General features: G+C 41.9%; 1 protein-coding gene across 5 annotated transcripts in view; it reads right to left on the reverse strand.

Moving 5' to 3' along the window:
- CNTN5 (contactin 5) overlaps nucleotides 1–16,327 on the reverse strand; it is a 948,473-nt gene that overhangs the window by 463,348 nt on the left and 468,798 nt on the right. The gene's annotated exons all lie outside the window — the stretch shown is intronic.

Consider the following 16,327-nt stretch of genomic DNA (forward strand, 5'->3'; position numbering starts at 1 on the left):
GATCTATGTAGTTCTGTGTTACAAAAACAACCTTATTAAGTTGTACTCCAGATAGGTGGGAAACTATCAGCAGGTTAGACAAATCTAACTTGCTGATATTTCCCTATAGTGGACGAGGTGCTGAGGATGAAGGTATGTTTCTTACTGCCGTCTCTAGTCAGGCCGTTTGGAGCACTAGGGGCAGGGCTAACCACTGCTGGCCCACTCCACTGATAACCATTAGAAGGGGCAAGCCGGTCAGGGTCGGATCGGTGCTCAGGGGGAAGCAGCCCCAGCCCAGTACTCCAAACGGCCTTACTAGGCGCAGTATTAAACCACAAACTGCATGAAAATGGGTATAGGATGAAGGTAAGAGGCTTAGCACCCAATGTGCAATCTAGTAGATGGGTTCAGGGAAGAAAAAGAGTGCTGCACCTCACACCTATGGCTGATACTAGTACCTCTCGGCTGCATAAAAAACATCAGAATTCTGTATGTGAATTGATCAAGCCACACTGCCCCATGTACCGCGTGCAGGTATCTGATACACATGGGTCCCTACACTAAGTCCACACTGTGCCAGTCAGCGACCACCACCCCCGCAGGCGTGCACAGTCAGGGAAGGGAGGCCATGGAACGGCCCTGCAACCCCCATGCCACAGGACCAGACCCAAAAATGCCACACCAAAACCCAGCCAGCACCACCGGCGGAGGAAGCTGCCCCCAAACAGCACAAGTCTGGATAAGGTATTGCACTCACCATAGCTATCAAAGATAGAATGGGACAGACAGGAGGGATTAAAACTAGTAGATGGGTTGCTTTACTAGAGCTTCTGGCAAAATTGTTCAGCTATCCCTGGCCATACTATGGCCGCAAGTGTACTCGTAAAGGATCACCCCATATATTTTTTGTGGACCCTATATACTGTATATTTTTATAACGTGTTAACTCACCTGCTGAAAATCCTGATTTTATTAATTTCTACAATCTCAAAATATTTCAAGTCTTCCATCTGAAAGCTTCACCTCTAAATTCAACAAATTCTAAACAAAATCTACACAACTAAAAGACCTGTCATCTGAGAAGAGAGGCTTTTTCTGTCATCTAGGCGGTGCAGGAATCCGTCGGTATATTATAAATAAATGTCACTGCCGTGTAATTATCCGCAGCCTGGTTAGTCATCCTTTAAAGAACTTATGACATTTTAAAAGGCCAGTCATGCCTCTATACAAATCATATTCAAACATATGTTGTCCAGATGGAAGAGCTATGAAATACTGGGCTATATTATATGGGAGCGGAGTAAAAGATTCTGTTCATGCTTCATTACCTGCTTGACTACGGGAATCAGAATCCTGCATGTAAAAAGAGCTAGGACTAGGGGCTGTAATGATACTCACCCAGTCATGCTCCTGTAAGGACCCCACTCTCGTCTTTCTGAAGCCCCGTCCTTTGTTCGGTAGGTCAACTGTCTCAATGACAGCAGGGCTGGTTGACCTGGTTGTGGTTCTTGTATTGATTTACTAAAACAGGCACCTGCTGTCCACAGATGCCTGTGATTGGTATGTTTTGGCATGTGACCTGGATGACCCCTTCTTCCTCGCACCCCTTGTTGTTACTGGCCATCCCTATGGTTGCTGTTGTGGACTTTGACGAGACATCCTGGTACCAACCTTGTTTAGTTGACTGTGGATTTTTCTATCTCTTGTGCTTAGATAGAAAGGGACCATCACCCACTTGGAGCACACTTAACAGAGCAGGGACCCCAAATAAGTAGGGATAGGGGTATGTGTTCAGTTTAGGGCTCAACTCCTTCCCTTCTATCCTGGCAGGGGAATTTAGGGTGTTTTGAGAAGGAACTCTTAGGGGGACATTTATGAATGGTCCGCCTGAGGCGTACAACAGGGAGAAGATGCGCCCATTTTCCCTGACATACACCTGCTGTATGCCCCGCTCATCCGATGGGCGGACTGGGGGAGTTTGGGGGGCTTGACAAGGCAGGGAGGAGGCCTCCTCCCGCACCTCATTTATCATGATTTATGCCTACTCGCAGGCGTAAATCATGATCCAAATCTACACCTGCTGGAAGCAGGTGTAGATTTAGTACGCCAGGGACAGGTTTGGACGCGCGGCCAGCCGGATTCACTAAGATGAACACCCATTAACTCCTTAGGGTGTCCATTGGGTAGTCCTAGAAACTAATTTATAGCGTTTCATATAGACATATAGAAATAACTGCCAGTCACTGCCAGAGTGGAACCGCCCACTGGACTCCTAAGCCCAGAACAAGTGGACAAATAAAGTTATGCTGAATACTCTCTCATAAATAATATTTCAATCACCTCAGTTTTTTCTGCTCTATAACATGCTGCCTAAATGTAGGAAAGGATTTACAATATGACAGTTCCCCTTTAAGTACTAATTTCAGAATGTAACTTTTTTTTTTTCTTTTTTAGAAAAATGAGATAAATGACTAAAAAAATTTAAAAATAAAATCATAATTTCAAACATAACACACCAACATAATTCCCCCGGCGCCGCATCTCACAGAAGGAAATCAAGATATCCTCTAGCATTGTACATTTCATTTTTAGAAGAAATAATTATCTGCAAACATGACATTTATTCTGGTGTTTTCTTATCAAGATATTGCGGAAAAAGTAATTACAATGAAGCCCCGTCCTCTGAAAATTATTTAGAAAGAATTTGAATAGAAAAAAAAGACGACGGCGTGAAGATTACGATATTTACAGCAAACACGAGGCAGCTGTAAATTGTATTCATCTGTCTTATTGTTCCTTCATTTAGTGAATTGTAGCGTTCTCCGGGAGTAATTGTGTCCTTTACCAGCAAAGTGCGAGTCACAGAAGTCTCTTAATGCAGCAAATAAACCCACCACCGCCACCATACCACCTGCAGAAAACAAAAGTTGCGGCCGCCCACCTGGGCTGACAAGTAAAAAAAAATAAAAATCTATAAACTTTTTGAAAAAAATTAGATGTGCAAGATAAGGAGCAAAATAATATAGTTATATCCATTATTATCATTTGCATTTATATTGGATCTCTAGTCTAAGATCTCCATGTCCTCCCAATCACATTATACCTTAAGTAGATCTTGAAAAGGAGCTAGTTTTGGAGACTGGTTGAATTTTTTTTTTATGTTGAAAAAAATATATATCCAAATTTGGATTAAAGGTGTATTCCAGTATCAAAAATAAAAAAAAAAGATGTTTCTTACTTGTCAGTTCTGAAACCCCCAAAAATCTGCTTGTGTGTGTTTGTGGGTCTCCTCCCATGTCATAATCACTGTGCTTTCCAGCTGAACATAAATATAATTCCCAGACTGCATTGCTTTACCTCAGCTCTCCATTATTGTCCTCCCACCCTGCCTATTTCCCTCCCTCAGCACTACAAAGCAGAATATTTTTTCTCTGCAACAAATATACGCACACTGCTGTATTCATTGCCTTCTCTAATTCTGTATTTATGACAGGGAGACAGTGATGTAGTTGGGAGGGGCTGGTAAGAAATGGTGACATCACTCAGGGGGCGGGGTTAGAGAAAAGATCCAGCTAAGCCTCCTAATAGGGCTGCATTATCGTCCCGTGCTCCAGTCCGCCACCACACGCTATCCCCACTGGCTGTCTTCTTCAGGCGCCAGAGCCCAGCATTGCTGCTGCTTCGGCCCCTGGGTGCGCCTCACTGCTTCACATCCCTGCTCCTGGCTAGCGCGTGTCCCCGCCATCTAGGGCTCGTACGCGTTGGCTTTCACGGATTTAAAGTGACAGTGCAAACCTAATTGGTTAGTGCACAAACACTTAAATAAAGCACCTGCCCTGACATTCCCAATTGGAGCCTCTGCATGCTTCCCATAAGAGTGTGGTCCCAGCTCTCATCATTCCTGCCTGTGATTCCTGCCCATGATTACTGACGTCCCTGGTTCCTGCTGTTTCTGGTTCTGCCTGTGTCTGCTATTCCGGTTCAAGCCATACTGTGTCCCAACTTGTCTGCCTATGTGTCACCAGCTGCACCTTGTCCGCCACCACTAGCAAGCCAAGCCAGGAGTAAAGACCTAGGGGTCGCCTGCCGCAGGAAGTCCATCCCGCCTTGCAGTCGGCATTGGTGAACACCAGCGGCCCCACTCCCTGGTGCGGCTTACATCATCGCTAGTGGTGGTACAGCTAAGTAATATCCATAACCATTGTATTCACCCAGCGTTACCTAACAGACAGTGGTCTAGCCTGAATAGAGGACGAGTCTAAGATTTATTAATAACAAATGGAAAACTGGTCAAATAAAACCCAATATGAAACTCAAACAGATAAAGTGTGACAACATGTAATGTAATCCTCGCTGAATGACGCTTCGGATTCACACAGAATTTAGATGAGCTTCATAATAACCTCATTTGACTGTGAGCGGCGAGAACGCATTACGTTAGAGTCCATCTATGTAAGTCAGTGATATAGTGATAGCATCAACCAGAGGAGTCTCAGAACATCTCAGGGGGGTCCGCTAACTGGTCTTCTATTATCTACAAGTAAAATATATAGGATTTGACCCTTATAGCGTCCCACAAATCACAGTTGTACTAAAGGATTAGTTATTTAAAGGGTTAATCTAATGTCAGGATTTTTTTTTATGCTTCTACATGCCTTTTTTTTATGCTTCTTATGCTTTTTTATGCTTATACACACACTGTGGAAGCATATATAGAATTACCTGTCTGCCCCAATTTTGAAATCCCCCAAATCTTCTAGTTTGGAGTGTTTGTGGGTCTCTTCGAATGTCAGCTAATCACAGTGCTATCTGGTCGAGCAGTTTCTCAGTTCTACAATACCCAGAATGCATTGCTTTCCTTCAACTGTTCATCACAATCTCCCCATCCTGCCCGTCCGTCCTCCCACAACACCTGTGCTAGTTCCCTGCCGAAATCTGCTGCAGAACATTTCTCTACACGGCAGACGCTCTGTTCACACAGTGAGTTTGCTTATTTACTGTTGCTGTATTCACTGGCTGCTCCTCTGCCTGTGGCATTGTACAGCGCAAAGCAGCATGCTGTAAGCACACCTGTATTGTCTCAGGAGAAGGGGAGGAGTCAGGGAGCTGGAGACAACACCTTTTCTACTTCTTGTTAGGGTTAAATCAAGCCAGTGAAGCCTGAAGCCAGTCCTATTCATGAATGGAGTGACAAGCCATGTCCCTATATAATCAGGCACAAATGACCTCTGAATCTGTGACCATTAGGGCTCCCAGCAGTCAGACCCCCACCAACCAGCAGTATACTCTAACCTACAGTACGAATAGGAAATAACCCTTTAGGGTGGAATGGAGCAGGAATTATATCATACCTCCTGATTTTCTTCCCCTGAGCAGTACTAAGCTCCACCCATCTGGTCAAACTCCACCCATTAAAGGAAAATCTAGAATACCTTCCTGGCCACTAGAATGTCTAAGTAATTATTAGATGGGGTTAAACCTGAATCATAGAGGCAAAGAGTCCCTCTGGGTGGTGTCTACATACCCTAATAGGGCACTCCGATACTTCCCCTTTAAGTGCCAACCTGAAAACCCATGTAAAGAGAGAATAATGTTTGTCAGTTTTGTCATAACTAGCACAATACAAATGTAACGCACAAAACCCAAGCTGAAAATATATTACGTAGTGTCAACACATTTCTCCTAATATCCTAAAATACTTCCATCTCCCCATAATACCCGGCTACAATGCACAGAAATTATTGGCTTACTTACAGCGAGGACGGGATCTGATTGCGGTTTTATGCCACTACATCTGGACTATGGTCTCCATGAACATTTTACATATGTTTTTTTTTTTACAAATGGATTGCTTTGTATTAATATTTTTGACAAATAACTTCCTCCTAAATTTTATCTCCCTCTATTGTTGTTGCTCCTCATCTCTCATATCTTGCAGTATCTTAAAGTGACCATACACCAGTGGAGATCTATCTCCTATCTATCTATCTATCTATCTATCTATCTATCTATCTATCTATCTCTCTCCTATCTATCTATCTATCTATCTATCTATCTATCTATCTATCTATCTATCTATCTATCTATCTCCTATCTATCTTCTATCTATCTCCTATCTATCTATCTATCTATCTATCTATCTATCTCCTATCTATCTATCTATCTATCTATCTATCTATCTATCTATCTATCTATCTAGAAAGAGCAAAGTTCCGCAGCACTCAAAGGTTAAAGTGTCTGCTGTGTGCCTGCCGTACCACCTTGATCCACAGGTGTAGCCAAATAAACTTTGAAAAATGACCGCAGCAATCCAGACTTGGGTGAAAAAACTGAGTGAAAAATGTATTACATGTGGAAACACACAGGAGGACCAGCGATGTTTCGCTCCATCGATAGGAGCTTTTTCAAGCCAGTCATCTATCTATCTATCTATCTATCTATCTATCTATCTATCTATCCATCTCCTATCTATCTATCTATCTATCTATCTATCTATCTATCTCCTATCTATCTATCTATCTATCTATCTATCTATCTATCTATCTATCTATCTATCTCCTATCTATCATCTATCTATCTCCTATCTATCTATCTATCTATCTATCTATCTATCTATCTATCTATCTATCTCCTATCTATCTATCTATCTATCTATCTATCTATCTATCTCCTATCTATCTATCTATCTATCTATCTATCTATCTATCTATCTATCTATCTTCTATCTATCTATCTATCTATCTATCTATCTATCTATCTATCCATCTAACTCATTGTTGATACCTAATATAAAGCTATGCCGTCATCTCCTCCTCACATCCAGTCATCCGTTATCACACCACTATACATACCATTCAGTTTCAGTTAGAGTATCACCGTCCCCATGTAAATAATAAGTGATAAGAGTGATAACTTGCTGCCGCCGCGTTTCATACTCTCGGTGACTACTCAACGTTTGCTCTTCGCTGAGATTTTTACATAATTGTTAAATTAAATCCTAACATGTGTTGCCGGCAGTTGCAGGACGTGGAGTCACCCACACAGGGCCGCCACCACCGCCGCCGCGCAAAGTGATATCTGATAGCAGAACTCAACTGGATTTCACTCTACAAATTGTGATGTGTCAGATGTATTTATAGCGCGTTCTCCATCATCTGTGTATTACCTCTGCAGACGGGAATACGAAATGAACGACGCCCAGGCTTGTGCTGCCAGGCCTAGGAGAAATCACCGCTAACATCCTTTTCCTTACACCCAAACGTGAGATTTGGCGTGGGAGCGGCGCCGTGCTGTAATTAACTGCTGGATAAATAGAAGCGTCGTACATCACGGAGAAAATAATTGCAGAGGAGATTCATTTATATGATGGAATTCCATATAAGAAACAAACCAACAATATGGCGATATCCACACACTTGTATCTACTAGCTAAACGAGCATTATAATTATTATTATTTACATTTTTCAACACTTTTTTTTACACTTTTTTTTAACATTTAGAGACATTTTAGCAGAATTTTACACACATCAAATTAGGCAAGGAATTGAAAATTGTGGTCCTCATATTGCAACCAAAACCAGGAGTGGATTGAAAACACAGAAAGGATCTGTTCACACAATGTTGAAATTGAGTGGATGGCCGCCATTTAATGACAAATATTTGCTGGTATTTTAAAACAACGGCTGTTATATTGAAATAATGGCCGTTATTTACCGTTATATGGCGGCCATCCACTCAATTTCACCATTGTGTGGACAGAGCCTTTCTGTGTTTTTAATCCACTCCTGGTTTTGGTTGCAATATGAGGACCACAATACTGACTGAAATATACGTAGTGTGAACCCAGCCTTAGACTGTAGGTTACCATATTCCTACCCTAGCCTTTAGCAGTTGCCCCATCTTTACACCCCTTATCCCCCATTATTTTCATGGTAGGCCTTATTAAAGTCAGAGCCGCCTTGTCTTTAAACTATTTCACACTTATATAAAGAACTTCACATTTCTATTTCAATCCATAGAAATAGCACTTGAGCAAGTGGCAGCCAGCCATGAAATACATCTGATTTAGCTAACAAATGATGTTGCTGCCACTGGAATGAAATAGACTTATCCATTCAGTATACTGATTCTTTACAATCCCTGTCATTTCACAGCAGTCATGTGCTTATCTATCCGTACGCTGAGCTGGATCAGGTTGACTCAGTGCTGTTGTATATGTATGCTGCTCTCGCTGTATGTTTTGCCGGCACAACAGCAGATCTTACATCACAAAGACTAACGCTTCTTACTTGTTTTCTTGTATATGCGTAAAACAGGGTTATCCAGGGATAAATAAATTAATAATAATAAAAAGTATATATGGCAGGGGATAAAAATAAAAAAAACACAGCTATACTCCCCTATCCTAATCTCCTGCAGTGACTGCAGCTGAGCTGTGCCGGTTGCTTCTACAGGGACGGTACACCATCAGCAACCTGATAGTATCTGAGAAGAACAGGTAGGGGAGCACCAACACAGTGACTTTAGGGGAGGCTTTTATACTTGTATCTCATCCACAGCCATATATATGTTTTGTTTATCCTCAGAAAAGGAATACTCCGATTTTTATTTTTTTTTTCTTTCAAATTGAATGGTGTCAGAAAATCATATAGATATGATTTTAGTTCTATAAAAAAAAAATCTCCAGTCTTCAAGGACTTAGCATAATGGTGATGCCACTTCCTGGATAACATGGTGATGTCACTTCCTGGATAATATGGTGATGTTACTTCCTGGATAACATGGTGATGTCACAACCCAACTCCTGTGCGGGCTTTGGCTGCTGGAGAGGATAATGGCAGGGGGACACTGTTATCCAGGAAGTGACATCCTCATGTTATCCAGGAAGTGACATCCCCATGTTATCCAGGAAGTGACATCCCCATGTTATCCAGGAAGTGACATCACCATTTTATCCAGAAAGTGATATCACCATGTTATCCAGGAAGTGACATCACCATGTTATCCTGGAAGTGACATCACCATTTTATCCAGAAAGTGACATCACCATTTTATCCAGAAAGTGACATCACCATGTTATCCCGGAAGTGACATCACCATGTTATCCAGGAAGAGACATCACCATGTTATCCCGGAAGTGACATCACCATGTTATCCAGGAAGTGGCATCACCATGTTATCCAGGAAGTGACATCACCATGTTATCCTGGAAGTGACATCACCATGTTATCCAGGAAGTGACATCACCATGTTATCCAGGAAGTGACATCACCATGTTATCCTGGAAGTGAAGCCTTGATGCAGTAGTAAATGCAGAGAAAAAGCACTTTATGTGCATTTCCCGTTATAAGTGTATATTGGTGATTCGTATAACTTTTGGGGGGGTAATACAAAACTTTAATAACAATTTTCGCAAGACTTCTCCTTTAAGGTCCAGGTATGATGGGAAATGTGGTTTTGCAACAGCTGGAGTGTCATAGATTTGCCTCCACTACTATAGACCAAGGTACTTCCATTGCTTCTGCTAACGTATCTCCCATACAAGCTCACTCTGCGGCAGTGGAAATCTGATCCAGCCGTTCACCCAGACTGTGTAACATTTAAGCCCCTTCGCGGGTTGTTTTAATGGAGAATAGAGGAGTTTTCTTGCTGCAAGTGGCCATGTAAATGAGAACATAAAACGAGTCACTTTTAGCTTAATGGGCTGAAATGTAGAAGGGCGATGAGCGATACGGTGGAAGTTGTTATCTGCACCGATACAAGTAAAATCCTTTATAACTGCAATTTAAACAGAGTATAACTGTTACAACACTACAGTAAATGTAGCATCGCCAGCAAGGACGGATGTGACATATGCTCGATATCTTATTTCCTTTAATTTGCTTCCACTTGTAAACGCTGATGCAAGGGATCATCCATTTGGAGTTAAAGTCTTCTACAGATTAGTAAACTTTTGCCGCAGAAATCCTCATTGAAGACAATTGCATTTTTGGCAATAACTTGTCATCCCCCTCGAAGACGTAGAAACTTCCTTTGACTACACAGATATTTTACGATAAGAGACCGGTTGCTAGGGATACACCGCCTACAGTTACAACCTTTGACCATCTGCTGTTCAGGTGCCAACAGTCTCTGACAGGTCTTGGGCTCTATGCTGAAACGGCACGGAGGTCAAGACGATGGGGGGCAAACAGTGCTCTGAAGGTCTCCAGCCAGTTGGGTTGAATGTAGTCAACAAGTCCATTAAGTTCAACCTTTAACCCCGCAGTATAAATAGAATATACATAAAAAAGTAACAGAAATACATTGCATGACTTGTGTTGTAATGACTTAACGGAGAAGTCCGGGGGGGGGGGGGGGGTAAAAGATCATTATGGGCAGGGGGTGAGGGGGAAACGAAAAACAAGTTTTAGTCACCTGTCCTGATGCCTGCTCAGAGCCGCGTCTCACTCCTTGACCCCGCCAACTGTCTTCCCCACCAGCCACGTCACGGCCCAGCTGATAGATGCCCCGCACAGCCAGTCAGTGACTGGGGGGGGGGGGCACTGCTGCAGTCACTGGCTGAGCAGGCTTAATCTCACCCATCAGTGGCGTGGAACCTGGGTTGATCCGTACCTTGGAACCATGGAGCGGGTCCCGGGAGCTCTGTGATGCGGCACAGCATGGGCTCGGGGACCAGTAAGCATATTTGCATTTTATAATTCCCCCCCACACCCCTGCCCATAATGATTTTTTACCCCCCACAAGACTTCTCCTAAAAGTAATATAGCCAGAGCTGAATTCATACTTCTGCTGGACCAATTAATAACCCTATCACCAGATAGTCTCGTAACAGCTTAGCTGAGCTCTAATAATACGGTACAGTACTTGGTATAAAGATGATACCTTCTAGAATGTAAAATGTTAGTGGAAGCTCCGTACAGACTGTGAGCCAACAACGGATACTGTGAGATTTCAGCTCTGAAGCCTATAGCATTCTGAATGCAGCTCTACAGTCAAGGATTATTTTTATTGAATATTGATCCAAAAACAACCCCAAAGAGACACATCCCCCCCCCCCCTTGTTTTAGAAGATTAACATCCCATCTCTATGAATTCCTGGATCCAAGACTACTCTTCTCAACTATAGTACATAGAATATAAAAGCTTTTATTATTACCTGATAAAACACTAAAGCCCCTCCAATCAATCAGCCATCACAAAATGTTATGGAAGAAAGCTGTAATTATAATATATCAGTCAACAGAGCCAAATATATAGTAAAACCTCTTCAAAGGTGGGTCTTTGTTAAGACCACTCCTTATCCACACCAGATTTTGTGTGATGCATTATTTTATTTTATTTTTTACATCATGTATAGTGGTCATTTACTCCGGGAAGATCTATCTCTGGAGGACCCAGTTTCACTAATCATTTTATTGACGGCGTGTAATTCCTATTCTCTCCAGTGGTGGCACTGCAGTGGAACTGAACACCTGGTTCTGGAACAGATTACAGCCGATCACTGGAGATCATTTGATCAGCTTATTTTTAGGGATCCCGTAAACAACAAAAAGTTTCAGTAGTAATAACCATCATCATAAAATATCCCAGAAAACCTGTCATCCCATCCCCGGATTGATCTACTGAGTCTGATTAGCCATTCCTTCCTTAGCTATAAACCATAGACAGTGTACAGTAACACCTTACTAAATCTTGATATTCTTAATATCCGTCACCTAATATAGCCAGTGATATTTTCTCGCAGCTCATTTTGGCGCAATGAATATCTCATTTGGTTTCCTTGTTCATATGTTATGAATTCCTCCTCCAAACTCGGAAGATTCATAAATCTTCCCCATAGTGTCCTCCTCTGGAATGAATCAATAATACATAATAAATAACTCTTTATCTGCTCTTGTTAGAAAGAGAATTTATTGAGGGTGGGATAGGATGGAGGAGCTACGCGCTACCGTTTTTATGCCCAAAGCATTCATATGTTTGTTTGCTTCGGTTCTACAGGGAACAAGATCCAAATAAATTGATATGCTGTTTAGGCCCAGCAGAGCGTATTATACTTTACAGGAATCTATTTCTAAAGTATTTTTATTGCACGTTGGTTCGTAACTCTTTGCACTGCTGAGTTACTTCTATACCGCGGTGTACAACAAAAACGCTGCTCTAAAATGTTACAAAAACAAACAAATAAATAAATATATAAATAATAAACATAAATGAATAAATAAACATACATACATCAATCAAAATAAATAAATAATAAACACATATAAATAAATGAATAAACATACAAAAATCATTTAAAATAAATAAATAATAAATGTGAATAAATGAATAAATAAATCAATAAAAATAAAGGAATAAAGTTGTACGGTGATATGTAACTAAGGCTATGTTCACACTACGTATAGAGACCGGCCGTTCCGTGACCCGGATGATCTTTCTGCTGCAGGGTTCTGATGCGGGCGCATCAACACGCGCCCGCATTAGAACTTTTCCCTGCACACAATGAAGCGAGCGGCCGGAGCCGCTCGCTTCATTGTGTGAACTGACAGGGTTTCCTACAGCCGCAATTCACTGAATACTGACATGTCAGTTATTTGCGGCCCCGTGCAGGATCCCGGCCGGAGCTTATACCATGTGTATACGCTCTGGCCGGGATCCCATAGAACAATAGGCATTGTTCACCTGTACTTTTACATAGTGTGAACATAGCCTAAGGCTGGGGTCACACTATATTTTTGCAATTCGGTTTTTTTTTTTTTTTTTTTTGCTACTTTTGTAAAACGTTTATTAACACACACAAAAACATAGCTGACCTTATTTGTGTACCTTAAAAAAAACAAAACAAAAAAAAAAAACGATGTTTTGATACCTAAATAGTATTAGTAAGTATACTCACCACACTTACCGACAGCAGCTCCCTGTGTACCTTATAGAGCTTATATCAGACTCCCCTCCTCCAGACTGTGCTGTCCTGCTCTGTGGTGAGTCTGTCCATAAGATGGCCGACATGGAGGAGCATGTGATCATGCCCCGCCCCCCAGTGTCCATCACTGAGCCAATATATGCCTATGGAGGACACTGGGGGGCGGGGCATGGTCACATGCTCCTCCATGTCAGCCATCTTATGGACAGACTCATCACAGAGCAGGACGGCCCAGTCTGGAGAAGGGGAGTCTGATTTTAGCTCTATGAGGTACACAGGGAGCTGCTCTCACTATATACAGTGAGTACACCTACTAATACTGTATACTGAATTATTTCACTATAAAGTAGCCAACCTCTTTCACAGGCCTGATACACTGATAGCCTATCACACCTCATAGAGCAATCACGGCACTTTTGATCACCTATGGAACTTTTGTTTTGTCCCAAAGTCCATTAGGTTTTACGAATTTACCGCCCATAGCCTCCCCACCCCCCCCATCTCTCTTACTAGGTCGTACATTGAGCGCAATGCCTGATCTATGGTGCCTAGGCATCTGGTGAAACATAAGTTATTTACAGAAAAAATTTAGTGTTTTAATAAGGTGTCCTAAAGGAACGTCTCCCACATAAGGTTTTATAACAATAAGTGGAAATGTGTTTTAATTGTATTTTGCGTCTCTCAGCATTTATTGTGTGCAGAACCAATGAATCAGATAGTATAATTGCATTGAAAGCATTGCCTGGAGCAGGATACATAAATTAGGGGCACCGTGTGTATATGAAAGCGTCTGTTCTCAATTCAATCTAATGAGGTGAAATAAACTGTTTAGTCTTTAAAATGAGAATTAAAGTAAACCTTTTATACAGAAATGTCATTGACGGGAAGGAAAGGTGTAAAGTACAAAATGGTGACATTTATCATATTGTCCCCGATAGCTAGTACTGGAGTCCGTCCATGTCATGTAGAGGTGACATTCCAGTTCCGATACCCCCTACCATGCTCTAATAACAAACAGCAGTAGCCACAGAAAGAAGTATATGAGATATGAGATGGCCTATTGATGAGCTTAAAGGGGTACTCCGGTGAAAATCTTTTTTCTTTCAAATCAACTGGTTTTAGAAAGTTATATAGATTTGTAAATTACTTCTATTTAAAAATCTTCATTTTTCCGATACTTATCAGCTGCTGTATGTCCTGCAGGAGGTGATGTATTCTTTCCAGTCTAAAACAATGCTCTCTGCTGCCACCTCTGTCCATGTCAGGAACTGTCTAGGACAGTGGAGGTTTTCTATGGGGATTTGCTACTGCTCTGGACAGTTCCTGGACAGCGGTGGAAGCAGGGAGCACTGTGTAAGACTGGAAAGAAAACACAACTTCCTGCAGGACATACAGCCAGTGTCGGACTGGGGTATCTGGGGCCCACCGAAGGAAATGATCCTGGGGGCCCACCAATGAAGAACCAGTGAGAAACGACATGCCAGTCAGCATTAGTGCAGGTTCTAAAGCTGGGGTCCCACCGGAGGATCCTCCAGTCCGACACTGCATACAGCAGCTGATAAGTACTGGAAGACAAGATTTTTTTTTTTTTTTTTTTATAGAAGTCATTTTAAAATTTGTAGAACTTCCTGACACCAGTGATTTGAATGTGTTTTCACCGGAGTCCCCCTTTAACCCTTAGGGGACACAGCCAGTTTTCATTTTTGCGTTTTCGTTTTTTCCTCCTCGTGTATATAAGGCCATAGCGCCTGCATTTTTCCACCTAGAGACCCAAATGAGCCCTTATTTTTTGCGCAACTAATTGTACTTTGCTAAGGCAGATGTAATTTTTGCCTAAAATGTGCCGGGAAACCAGAAAAAAATTATATGTGTGGTGAAATTGAAAAAAAAAAAATGTTTTTTTTTTTATTTGGGGGGTGGTTGTTTTTACTATGTTCGCCCTTGGGTAAAACTGACTCGTTATATATGTTCCTTAAGTTGTTACGATTACAACGATATGTAACATGTATAACTTTTATTTGATTTGATGGCTTGTAAAAAATTAAAACCTTTTAAAGAAAATATATGTTCCTTAAAATCGCTCCATTCCCAGGGTTATAGCGCTTTTATCCTTTGGTCTATGGTTCTGTGTGAGGTGTCATTTTTTGCGCCATGATGTGATCTTTCTATCGGTACCTTGATTGCGCATTTATGACTTTTTGATCGCTTTTTATTACAATTATTCTGGATTTGATGCGACCAAAAATGCGCAATTTTGCACTTTGGGATTTTTTTGTGCTGACGCCGTTTACCGTGTGAGATCAGGAATGTGATTAATTAATAGTTCAGGCGATTACGCACGCGGCGATAGCAAACATGTTTGTTTATTAATTAATTTATTTATTTTTATTTATAAAATGGGGAAAGGGGGGTGATTCAGACTTTTATTAGGGGAGGGGATTTTGTGTTATTAAAAATACATTTTTCTTTTACTTTACACATATACTAGAAGCCCCCCTGGGGGACTTCTAGTATATGTACTCTGATCTCTCATAGAGATCCATGCAGTATACTGCATGAATCCATGAGATCGGTGTTCTATTACTTTTGGCTGCTGCAGCCAAAAGCAATAGAATGCCGAGCCGGGATCAGCGCCATTACGGCGCAGACCCCGGCCCGGGATGGATGCGGGGATCGCCCCCCCGCAATCGCGCCGCAGGGGGGCGATCCCCCCACTAGACCACCAGGCATGTATAACAGCAAGTATTTAGAAGCAGCTGTCAACTTTGACAGCTGCTTCTAAGTACTTAATTAGCAGGCACGGCGATCGGACCGTGCCCGCTAATAGCCGCGAGCCCGGGCTACTCGCGGCACCCGGGATCGCGGCAGTTCAGAGGGTGGTCGCCGCGCGACCCCCCTCTGAACTCCCATAGCGGCACGAGGACGTTCAATAACGTCCTGGTGCAGCTATGGGTTAATAAAAGGTCAATCATCCCATAATAACAATTGCTGCAATTGTGTTCCAATTGACCACCATTTCCTCTTCTCTTCCTGCTGTCAGTAAATGAAAGCAATCAGAGACACCTGAAGAGAACGCGTGTAAAATGCTTCTATGAATTCTTCTATAGGCATAAGAAGAGACGAGTGACTATATATAAACTGTAGGAGCCAGATGTGGCGACTACCTCTGCACTGCATCTATACATAGTGCAGATTCTTACTATGACCATAAAAAATGGAGGCTCTGTTCAAAGTAGAATTAAAAAAAAATAATAATATATTAAGCCTTGAAAATTTCCCTTTATCTTTCATTATTCTGATTAAAATTCTGCTGAAAGGACAGTTCTACCTGGTTGGATATCATGACATAATTGTGCAGACGGTGACACCCGCTTACTTCATTCATTCCACCAAAGCTCCCAATTAATATCTAATTAACC

The sequence above is a fragment of the Dendropsophus ebraccatus genome, chromosome 5, assembly GCF_027789765.1.
Source record: "Dendropsophus ebraccatus isolate aDenEbr1 chromosome 5, aDenEbr1.pat, whole genome shotgun sequence".
Classification (NCBI taxonomy): Eukaryota; Metazoa; Chordata; class Amphibia; order Anura; family Hylidae; genus Dendropsophus; species Dendropsophus ebraccatus.